The sequence below is a fragment of the Mastigoproctus giganteus genome, chromosome 3 (genome assembly GCF_048544385.1).
Source record: "Mastigoproctus giganteus isolate SK-2022 chromosome 3, ASM4854438v1, whole genome shotgun sequence".
In the NCBI taxonomy this organism is placed as follows: domain Eukaryota; kingdom Metazoa; phylum Arthropoda; class Arachnida; order Uropygi; family Thelyphonidae; genus Mastigoproctus; species Mastigoproctus giganteus.
In genome coordinates, this window is record NC_143577.1 from 21,386,871 (window position 1) to 21,397,353 (window position 10,483).

Consider the following 10,483-nt stretch of genomic DNA (forward strand, 5'->3'; position numbering starts at 1 on the left):
GTCAATTGGACAGTTTCCTGTTTGAGGAGTAAAGCTCATAATTTGTATTTTCTTATCTTTATATTTTTGGCTGGTGCAGCAAAAGCATGTCACTTTCTTGCGGTATGGGTTCTGTGGTCAATTTGTCAGTTTGCTTGACGAAAATCCGATTTTCTAAGAGAAGAAACAATGCTACTATCCTCTAAGATCAACTAACTCAACCACGCTGTGCAAATGACCCATAAAAATTCCTCACGACATCGACGGGATTCGAACTCAGGTCTTTTCCACCCATTGTGGGGAGGACGGCCATTCTACCAACTGGATCACCTGTGGGATCTCTCCAGGCAGCTGAATTTCCCTACTATATATGCGACTGCCTCAACGGACCTATTTGACTCCAAATTTGAATTTCCTTATCACGGAGCATCCTGACTGTGGAATTGGACTGCTCGTTACTCTGGACCTTGATAACTACTGTAGGTTGTTTTCTTTCATTTTCTTAACGTTTCAGGCCTCTTGAGGGATACGATTGAAGTGTACAAAGCTCTGAGAGGAGAAAAATAAAACAAATATGTGTGAAATTTTCACTGTTATAAGTAATTCGAGAATGGGGAGCCATAATTAAAATTAGGAGGAAGAGAGTTATTAATTAAAGGAATAAGTTGTCTCCTTGAGTGGTTGAGGACAGCTTGTGGGAATTCAACGGGCAGTTTCTTCAAGTGTGGCCTAGGGACAATTCATCAACAAATAATATAATGCGTTCCCAGAACATCCTCAGGACTTTTATCCCCTGAAATCGGGAAGCTTTTTCATACAGATGGACATTTAATTGATCTGTGGGACGATCCCAGTGTGATTGGAAAACAAACAGTTTTGGTATTTAATTAACTCTGGAGTTTATACAAGAGCTGATTACTAGTTGTAAAATAATCTTTTAACTAGACTGTGTACATATGGAGATAGATAAGGCTCTCCTATGGCCTTTATAGGATTACGCGCTTTGAAAACTGTATAATTAGCTCTTGACCCGAAGTGTTTGTAGTTCATTCATTATCTCCAAGACAATAGCATGTATGAATTCCATTATCATTCAACAATAAACTTCCACCTAACGCGAAAATATATAAATAGTGCTGTAATCGGGACAGGCACAAAGCTTTTTGGTCCCTACGTGTCCACTTCTTATTAGAATATCCAAGATGTCCTCTTCACTCAAGTGTGTGGTGTTTCTGCTGCTGGTTTTGACAGGTAAAAAACTGTTCCCTTCTAGATTGCTTTAGAGTAATTAGAGATTAAGCGTCAGTTTTAGAAAATTGATTTAAAATTAATTTAATTAATTTATTTTTATAGTTAAAACCTACTAATGCGTACTTTCTTTTTGTTTGTAGTGGTTTCTGTGTTTTGTGGAAGTAACCCGAGCAAGGTAAGTAACCTGTTTAATGATAATTAGTAATTTAATTAGTATACTGCTCAACAAATTTATCCAATTTAAATGTAAACAACGGGTAAGTAGAGATAAAAACTGATTCTAATTTTATGGGATAAAATTTGTTCAATTACTTCATCATAAATAAAACTCATTTGAGAATTTTCTCTAAATAGGAAATCTTAAAGATGTAAAATATAATAATTAAAACATTCGAGTTTCCTATTTTCTGAAATTTGCGACTCTGAATAATAATCGCGAAGAAAGGACATAGATATACTTTACTGATCTACCACCAGAGGTTAGCATTTACCTCCGATATGGAGGATATGTTGGCCACTAAAAGAAATCTATGATCGGTCCCGATGATGGAGCCTAATGAGTCCCGATTTATTCTTTTCTTGGGCGATTGGTAGTGTGTGAGAGAGTGGGATGAAGCCATGCAAACAGAATGTCTCGTATCTACTACTCAAGCACATGGAGGTGGTATCATAGAATGGGATATGTTCTGTTGGTCTACACTGGGTCCGCACATAATACCAGAATGTCGTGTTACTTCCAATGGATATCCTTCTATTGTATCAGACCACCTTCACCCTGCAATGCTTCATTTTTACCTGGATTGCGATGGATTCTTTCAAGACAATAATGCAACCGTCCATCGTGCAAAAATTCTACTTCAATGGTTCGAGGAACATTCCCAAAATTTCCAACGTATACCCTTGCTGCATAATTCTCCAGATCTGAATCCAGTTGAGAATGTCTGAGATAAGTTGGAGAGGGCAGTTTGGGTTCTCGTTTCTCTAAATGCTATATTGCAGCAGCTGACAAATATCCTAATGGAAGAATGGTAAAATCTAGAGCCAGACATCTAGTAGAATCCACGTGTATGATCTGTAATTTTGGAAAAATATGGCTCTACTTAGATATTGAATAAAAGTTTCTAAATTTTATCCCAGTGAATGTATTTTCCTTTCATTTTACTTAATTAATTTTCCCGTCTTCTCTTTATTTGTTCAGTGTCTATTAATTTATTAAATTAACTTCTTTACAGAGAAATCGTGAGAAGGAAATGATTGACGAAGGCAGTAAGAGAGCAAAAGATATCATCGACAAAGGCAGTAAGGTTGTAAAAGATGGCATCGACAAAGGCAGTAAGGCCGCAAAAGATTTCATGGATAAGGCTGACAAACTGAAACCAAAGAACTACTGAAAAGGCCATTGTGGATTCCTTCTGAGTTATGAAGTCATATAACAATACAGTTTTCATTTATTTTGTGGCATTTATGTTCGATATTTTTTGATTATTTGATATAAATAAACAATAGAATGTTTAATATTGTCATAATTGACCACTGGACTACATTCTGGATAAATTAAATCAACTTAAATTGGTGTTGACATCAAGATTAAGAAAGAGCTCGCGAGAAATCCAATTATTGTTTGTTTGCAGGTTTTAATATCACCAAATTAGGACACAATCATTACATTGGATGAATTATTTAAAACACATACTTGGGATTGTCTTAAGATTTCTCTTTTTAATTTTTCTCAAGGTATTTGGATTGACTACATTGAGAAGAGATTCTCGATTTACTCAATCCAATTGCCAAAGCGTCATCAGTTCATTTGGCTGTGTTTTCTGGTCAATGTCTGTGCTCAAGGAAAATTGAACTTATGTTCAAAGATAACTGCCCCACCCATTTTTCCAGGGGGTGGTTTAGGGTATGTAGGTACGTTAGGAGGTACTTTAGGTTCTGGGATCTTGCCAAGGCTGATACTTGTTTCTCCATTCTTGCTTACCCATACAGGATAGCGACCAGAATCCGGTATCGGAGGCAAAGTTCTTTTCTAGAAAGAAAGGAAGAAATTTTAATTAGTTTCTCATTAGTCAGATAAAATGCACACACGCATAAAATATATATTAAATCGAATTATAAAATATTTCACTATTTACACGTGGCGCCATCTATCCACATACTAACTAACTATTTTAATCATAAATGCCGAAAATTGAATTTAATATTTATTTAATTGTATTCGTTAATTAATTTAATTTTTTATAAATATTGTTTATTACACACGAATTTTTAATTTTATTTATTTCATTATTTATAATATCCGTTTATTATTAAAATGTATTCGTTGATTTTTAAATATTTGCCTATTTCAAATATATAGGCAAATATTTAAATTTATGCAGACTAAGTTACTAATAAATAAAATGGAATTTTAGTAATATAAAATTAATTTTATTGCGTATAATTAATAATTTCGAAAATAAATACAATGAAGGCTTACATATGGAAAGGTTTGTCTTTTCTCTCTGGGCATTGCACTTGCGCAGTAAACAGCCACTAGAAATGAAAAAAAAAAAAACAATTAGAATGTCATCTTCTGAAAATGAACTAATATTGACTCAGTGGCGCCACCTTTTATCGTTTTATTTCAGATTGCGTTAATTATTTAATTCTCTGATTATTATTAAAGAATAAAGCCAGGATTATATATTTTAAATTAAATTTTGATGATTTTTTAAACGTGGGAGTAATCCGTATTGAATTTTACTCATTTGAATTCAGTATTTTTAAATTTTTTAAAAGTTAATTTTTTGAAAAGAATAAATTTTGATAAAAGGAGAAACAGACAATAATATAAATTCAAATTGAAGTAATATTCTAGTTAGGAAAAGGCCAAAAAAAACAGGCCACCTCTCTAGAAGGACAGGGTGGTATGCTGACATTGCACATAAAGTATCTGGGAACATTAGTGGTGTGGAACCGATGAATACCTCTTAGAGGAGTAGGGTTTCAGGAGTACCTACTAAGGCCATATTTCTCCGTGTATACTGCCTGTAAATTAGGTGTGTTCTATGATCGATTTTCAGTTTGCGGGACGAAAAAATCCAGTTTCCGGGAGAAAAAACCATGCTACCCTCACCTGAGACCTACTAACTCTACGAACGTTGTGATAAATATTGCTCACGTGATGGACGGAACCTAACCCTGGTGTTTTCCACCTGGTGTAGTGAGATGCCCTTAGAATAAAGGGTAATATAATCATAAGAGATGATAATAATTCACACACAGCATGAGTCTGTTAACGAAAAGTCTTGTCTAACAAATATGATAGGATATTATGATGTGGTTACAAAGGAACTGGATGCAAAAAATAATTTTGATATCATATATTTGGATTTCAGGAAAGCTTTTGACACTGTTGCGCATGGAAGACTATTGTACAAATTGGAGCAGAATGGTATTAAGGGTAAGTTGCTACAATGGATAAAAGGATGTTTAAGTGGTAGAAGACAGAGGGTGGTAATCAATGGGTGCTGCTCTTCATGGACTCATGTTATTAGTGGAGTCCCACAGGGTTCGGTTTTGGGTCCACTGTTGTGTTGTATTTTTATCAATGATATTGATGAAGGTATATCAGGCTTAATGTCGAAGTTTGAAGATGATACAAAGGTTGGCAGGGTTGTTAATGACAGTAATGGCAGTGTGCTACTGCAACAGGATCTAGATAATTTGGGCAGATGGGCTAAGAAATGGCAACTGAAGTTTAACCTTGACAAATGCAAAGTGCTGCATATGGCTAGAAGTAACCCCAGAGAAACGTACCAACTGTGTGGTACTATACTTAAGGTGGTAGAAAATGAAAAAGACCTCGGGGTAATTGTGCAGTCAGATATGAAATTTTCTGAGCAATGCAGACAGGCTGCCAGGGTAGATCATGGTGTTTTGTCAATGATATATAGGAATTTTGCTAGCAGGGAAAAGGAGGTGATTGTCCCCCTGTATAAGGCAATCGTTAGGCCACGCCTTGAGTACTGCGTACAAGTCTGGAGGCCTTATTTTAGGAAGGATATAGATTTGCTTGAGTGTGTACAGAGAAGGGCAACAAGATTGGTGAGGGGAATAAAGGGATCCTCTCACCAAGAGAGGCTTCAGTTCTGAAAATTGCAGTGGCTGGAGACTAGGCACCTGCGCTGTGATCTGATTGAGGTGTATAAGGTCTTGAATGGATTGAGCACGCTGAATTCTGATGGGATCCTTCCCCTTGTTCAGATTACGAACCTAAGGGGGCATAAATTCAAATAAAGAAAGGACAGATGTAGAATAGATGTGCGGAAATTTGCCTTTAGCCAGCGGGTGGTTAATTGCTGGAACAAACTTCCATCTGTCGTTGTGGAAGTTGATAGGTTAAATAAATTTAAGGAGTAACTGGACAGGTATTTGGAGGGAATTGTGTGATTTTTTAATTTTTTAATTTTATTATTTTGGCTGATGCTGCATAAGCTCATAAATATTTGCTTTCTTGCATCACATGCCACCACTACTACTACTACTACTAGAAAACGGCAGGTCTGAGTACAGGTTGATACTGGATGGCCTAAATATGAACCTTTGTGGGTAGGACAGTTGATATGATAGCCGTCCTCCACAGACCGAGTGGAAAAGACCTGAGCTCGAATTCCGTCGGTGATGGGAGGGTTTTTTACGGTTCAGTCAAGGATAGCATGGTTTTTCTCCCGGAAATTCCAGTTTTTCGTCCAAAAATCCGAAAATCGACCTCAAAACACATGCAATTTATAGACAATGTACATGGAGCAACATGGCCTTAGTCGTCGCCAAGTTTTCTAAAATTATGCTATATTGGACTTTTTCAGGTAAAAGTAAATAATGTTTACTTTTACCTGAAAAAGTCCAATATAGCATAAACAGGTTTAAAAATTCTCTAAATCTTTAATTCTTGAAAAATTCTTTAAGAACAAAGTTACTTACCCGTCAGAAGAACCAGCAAAAAGACTGCGTTGCTGCTGAACTTTGCAGACATTGTAATAAGGATTGCGGGAAGCACGAAGGGAAGACTTCTGTTAGCCAAGACTCGAGCACTATTTATATATTTCGACTTCGATTTCGACACGGGGATTTCCCTGTTTCCTGCAAGTACTTCTTCGTATATTTAGGTGTGTGGCTGCTCTTGAATTTGGGTAGTAAATTAACAGCTTCGGTAGCGGAAATGAGAACGAGGAAGTGGAATTCTAATACTCTGCAATCACGTGAACAAACAAGTTAGCAGCATCTGGAATCGGGAATTAATTATCACAAAACTACACATACCCAACTAATATTGTGAAACTGGCTATACAGCAAATAATTACACTAACGACAAAATATTTTTTTTTGTCATACCTCTGGAACGAAGATTAGTTATTCTGAACAAAATTAATGTCCTCATTATGAAAATATGAATCTTTTATTTCTGTCACGTCTACATCAAAATATATCGCGTTTTTAAAATTCCTTGTTTTTATACATTGATGTGCAAAACTTAAGGACCAACACTATTTCTAAGTGCCACTGGCCCCGAGTTCGGTTTATGGATGATAACGCCACATCGCATTGCAGCTGCGATATGCTTTTGGAAGGTGAGGACATTGTTTGTATGGATTGGTCTGGACGTTCCGCCGATCTAAATCCCATTGAACACATATGGACGATGGACGATGGAATGGACGATGTTACCGCAAGAACTTATCAACAACATTGTTCTAAGTATGGACAGGCGGTGCAAAGCCTGCATCGACATTAGGGGTAGTCATATCTCCTACTGAGGACCACCTCTTCCCTTTGTTCCATCTTTGGCAGTGATGCATCTGTATCATGGCAGCCAGTGTTGTTGCCATTTTTGAATAAAGTCCCTGTGTACCGTTTGGTTTCCGTTGTCGTGTCGATGTTGTTTCCTTCATTTCTGTACCTCACGAGGTTCCTTTGGTATGCTTTTCCCCTGTCCAGGCCTCTCCTATGAGAAGCTACAGCGGAAAACTTGGCTGTTACTTAAATTTTGCGCATCAGTGTACAATATCAGCATAATGGTTGTATTTATTATACACAATATATGTTACTTAGACATGTTTCCCACTCAATGATTTCCTTTTATACTCCAGGTTGCTTTCCCGTTTAAGGAACCAACAGTAATCTCCCATCTTGGCACAGTCTCAGCAACCTTGGTGTCGTTTTCCTTTGGATATGTCCTGCAGCACGTGCTCTCCTTGTTCATCACTGACATCTAGTGAGTTTTCAGGAAAGAAATCCAGATGGGAATGAAGGAAACGCATTTTCAATGACATGAGGAAACCCATATTCTTGTATCATTTCAGCAAGTTTGTCACCAGTTCCTCATAGTTCTCTTCATTTTTCTTTCCGAGGAATTCATGTACCCAGCCTTTAAGATCTCCTCGCAGCCAGTTCAACATCATTCAGGTTGCTTTAAATTCTTCATCTTTTAGGAGCTTTCTTTTTTGAGAACTTCTGAAACTCCTTCCTTCAGCTTTGCAAGAGATAAACTTGGAAACATTTTCAGTAAATATGCGAAATCTCAGCTTCCTTTATCCAGTGCCTTAGTGAAATTCTTAATCAGTCCAAGCTTGATGTGTAAAGGGGGAAAAAAAACAAAACAAACCTTTTGTGGATTAACCAATAGAACATACTTTACATTGCTTTTGCCGGGAATATATTCCACTCTCTTATCCCAGTGTTGTACGACGTAGTGTTTGGCTGTTCCACCACTGTCCCGCAAACACAGGAAACAACAGGATTGCAACCCAACAAGCAGTCCAATCACTTTGAGATCACCACAAATATTCCAGCCATAGTCATTGTAACGTATAGTAGCAAGAATCTGGGACATACTGTCGTAAGTTTCTTTCAGGCCAACAGCATGAAGAAGAGGAATTGATGGTAAAGTATTTCCATTATGAAGCAATACTGCTTTCAAACTTAGCTTTGACGCATCAGTGAACAAACGCCATTCAGAGGTATTGTGATCAATGTTCAGTTCTTTCATAAGACCAACGACGTCTTTGCAGACATACATGTTGTATTCAATTGCAAAATACCTTGAAAACTCTTCATTTCGCTTAAGGTATATTGTAATGTTTATACCTTTGGTGAGTAAGTTCCACTGTTGTAGTGGAACTTACTTAATTCAGCCTTCTCTTTGGATAATCCCAAGTTTCTGATCAAGTCGTTTAATTCTTGTTATTCAATGTAGTGTGGGGCCTTTTCTTTTTCTGGCTCGTAGTCCAAATCATGCGAAGTACATGGTTTTGTAACATCTGGTAAAACGATTCCTTCTGTACCTTCATCACTACTTCCAATACCCCAGGTTTTGGTGGCAGAGGTACTGGTAGTTCTTTACCGTGTGGCACTGGCCTAATTGCGGGTGGGATATTTAGATATTTGATGCAGTGCTTGCTCTTTTTGGAAATACCTTTTATTTTTGTCATGCAGAAATAGTCGTCGAAATGATTCTTGGGCTCGCGCCATTAATATACACCGATTAGCCAAAACATCAGGCAGTCGTAGCCGAGTGGTCAAGCGCCCGAGTGCATAAGTACACGTGCCTTGAGTGACCGGGATTCAAGCCCATGGTTGCTAAATACGGAGCTGTTTCTTGTATTCTGTCTATATTGTGAACTCTTCTGACCGTTTGGTCGTCCCGGAGTATAAATAGAAAATTTATTTATTTATTATTATTATGACCACCTACCTAATATGATGTTAGTCCTCCACGTGCAGCCAAAATAGCTCGTACCCGGTGAGGCATGGACGCTACAAGGTTTCATGTGGTATCTGGTACCAACACATAAACAGCAGATCCTTTAACTCCTGTAAGGTCCGTGGTTGAGACGCCACAGATCGGAGTTGCTGTTCCAACACAAACCACAGCTGCTCGATGGGATTGATGTCTGAGAATTTGGTGGCCAGATCAATACCTGGAAGTCTTCCTCATGTTCCGCGAACCTGTCTGGAACAATCCGGGCGGTCTGGCATGGCGCATTATCCTGCTGAAAGATGGCACCGCCAGAGGGGAAGACCGTTGCCACGAAAGGTGTACTTGGTCAGCAATGATGTTTAGGGAAGTGGTAGACGTCAGAGTGCCCGACACATGGATGACTAGACCAGAATATCCCAGCAGAACATCGCTCAAAGCATGACAACGCTGCCATAGGCTTGTTTTCGTTCCATAGTGCATCCATGCGCCATCACTTCCCCAAGTAACCGACACACACGTACAAAATTTGCAGAAGATTTGGGAGAGTGAGTAATGATCAGTATCAAGCAGCTCTTCTTCGCGATGACTTGAACAGACTCCAAGATTGCTCAGGGAAGTGGCAAATACGTTGTAATTCAGAAAATTCAAGGATTTACAGTTCGGAAATAGCGCGCAGATGTGGGGAACCACCGGTGGCTCTTGACCCTAAATACTGTTCAGAAATAGTGACCCCTTAATTGGTAGGGTCGAATGAAAAACAGTAGAAGGAAAAAGCGATCTGGGAGTTACCATACGACTAGATATGAAGTTTCTTGAGCAGTGTAAAGAGGCAGCCAGGAAAGCGCATGTTGTTCAATGGATGATTTATCGAACAATATCCTGTAGAATAAGAGAGGTCATAATTCCATTGTACAAGGCAATTGAAAGACAGAATTTGGAACACTTTCCAAATATGAAGTGTTTATCGTGAAACAGACATTGGGCTTGTTGAAAGGGTCCGAAGAAGGGCAACTCGCATGGTGAGATTGGCAAAAGAGTGATTGTACAAGTAATGACTGATTCTGCAGGCCACAGAACTTGGCAATCAGGCACTTTAGAGACCACCTGGTTGAGTTTTATAAGGCTCTGTGAAGGGGTTAGTAATATGAATGAAGGCGGAAGTTTCACTGTTATAAAAAATTTTAATTTTCCAGAGTTCGAATTAATTTTCCAGCAGATTCATGTAAAAGAAGGTGCATGTCTATAGTGGATATTTTTCATATAAAATAATTTAATTAATTTATTTTTATAGTTAAAACCTACTAATGTGGGTTTCCTTTTGTGTGTATTGTTTTCTGTGTTTTGTGGAAGTAACCCGAGCAAAATAAGTAACAAAAACATATTTTTTGTTTTGTTTCATAACCTGTAAAAACGGTTTTCTTGTAGAAGTGCCTTTAATTGGTTAAAGGGCACTCGTGGCGATTGCCCTGTTATCATTGGTCAATCTGTAAGCAAATTATTCTCTGTTTGAAT

At 37.9% G+C, this 10,483-nt stretch overlaps 2 long non-coding RNA genes across 2 annotated transcripts; one reads left to right on the forward strand and one right to left on the reverse strand.

The window, feature by feature from the left end:
• The first annotated feature begins 1,154 nt into the window (after positions 1-1,154).
• LOC150087785 (uncharacterized) lies at positions 1,155-2,621 on the forward strand. The gene is made up of 3 exons (XR_016546753.1): positions 1,155-1,230; positions 1,371-1,405; positions 2,463-2,621. It is a non-coding gene; the product is annotated as an uncharacterized LOC150087785 (long non-coding RNA).
• A 279-nt stretch (positions 2,622-2,900) lies between these two features.
• On the reverse strand, positions 2,901-6,424 carry LOC150087786 (uncharacterized). Its single transcript, XR_016546768.1, has 3 exons — positions 6,196-6,424; positions 3,710-3,765; positions 2,901-3,259 (listed from the first exon to the last, which is right to left on the reverse strand). It is a non-coding gene; the product is annotated as an uncharacterized LOC150087786 (long non-coding RNA).
• Positions 6,425-10,483: the final 4,059 nt, after the last annotated feature.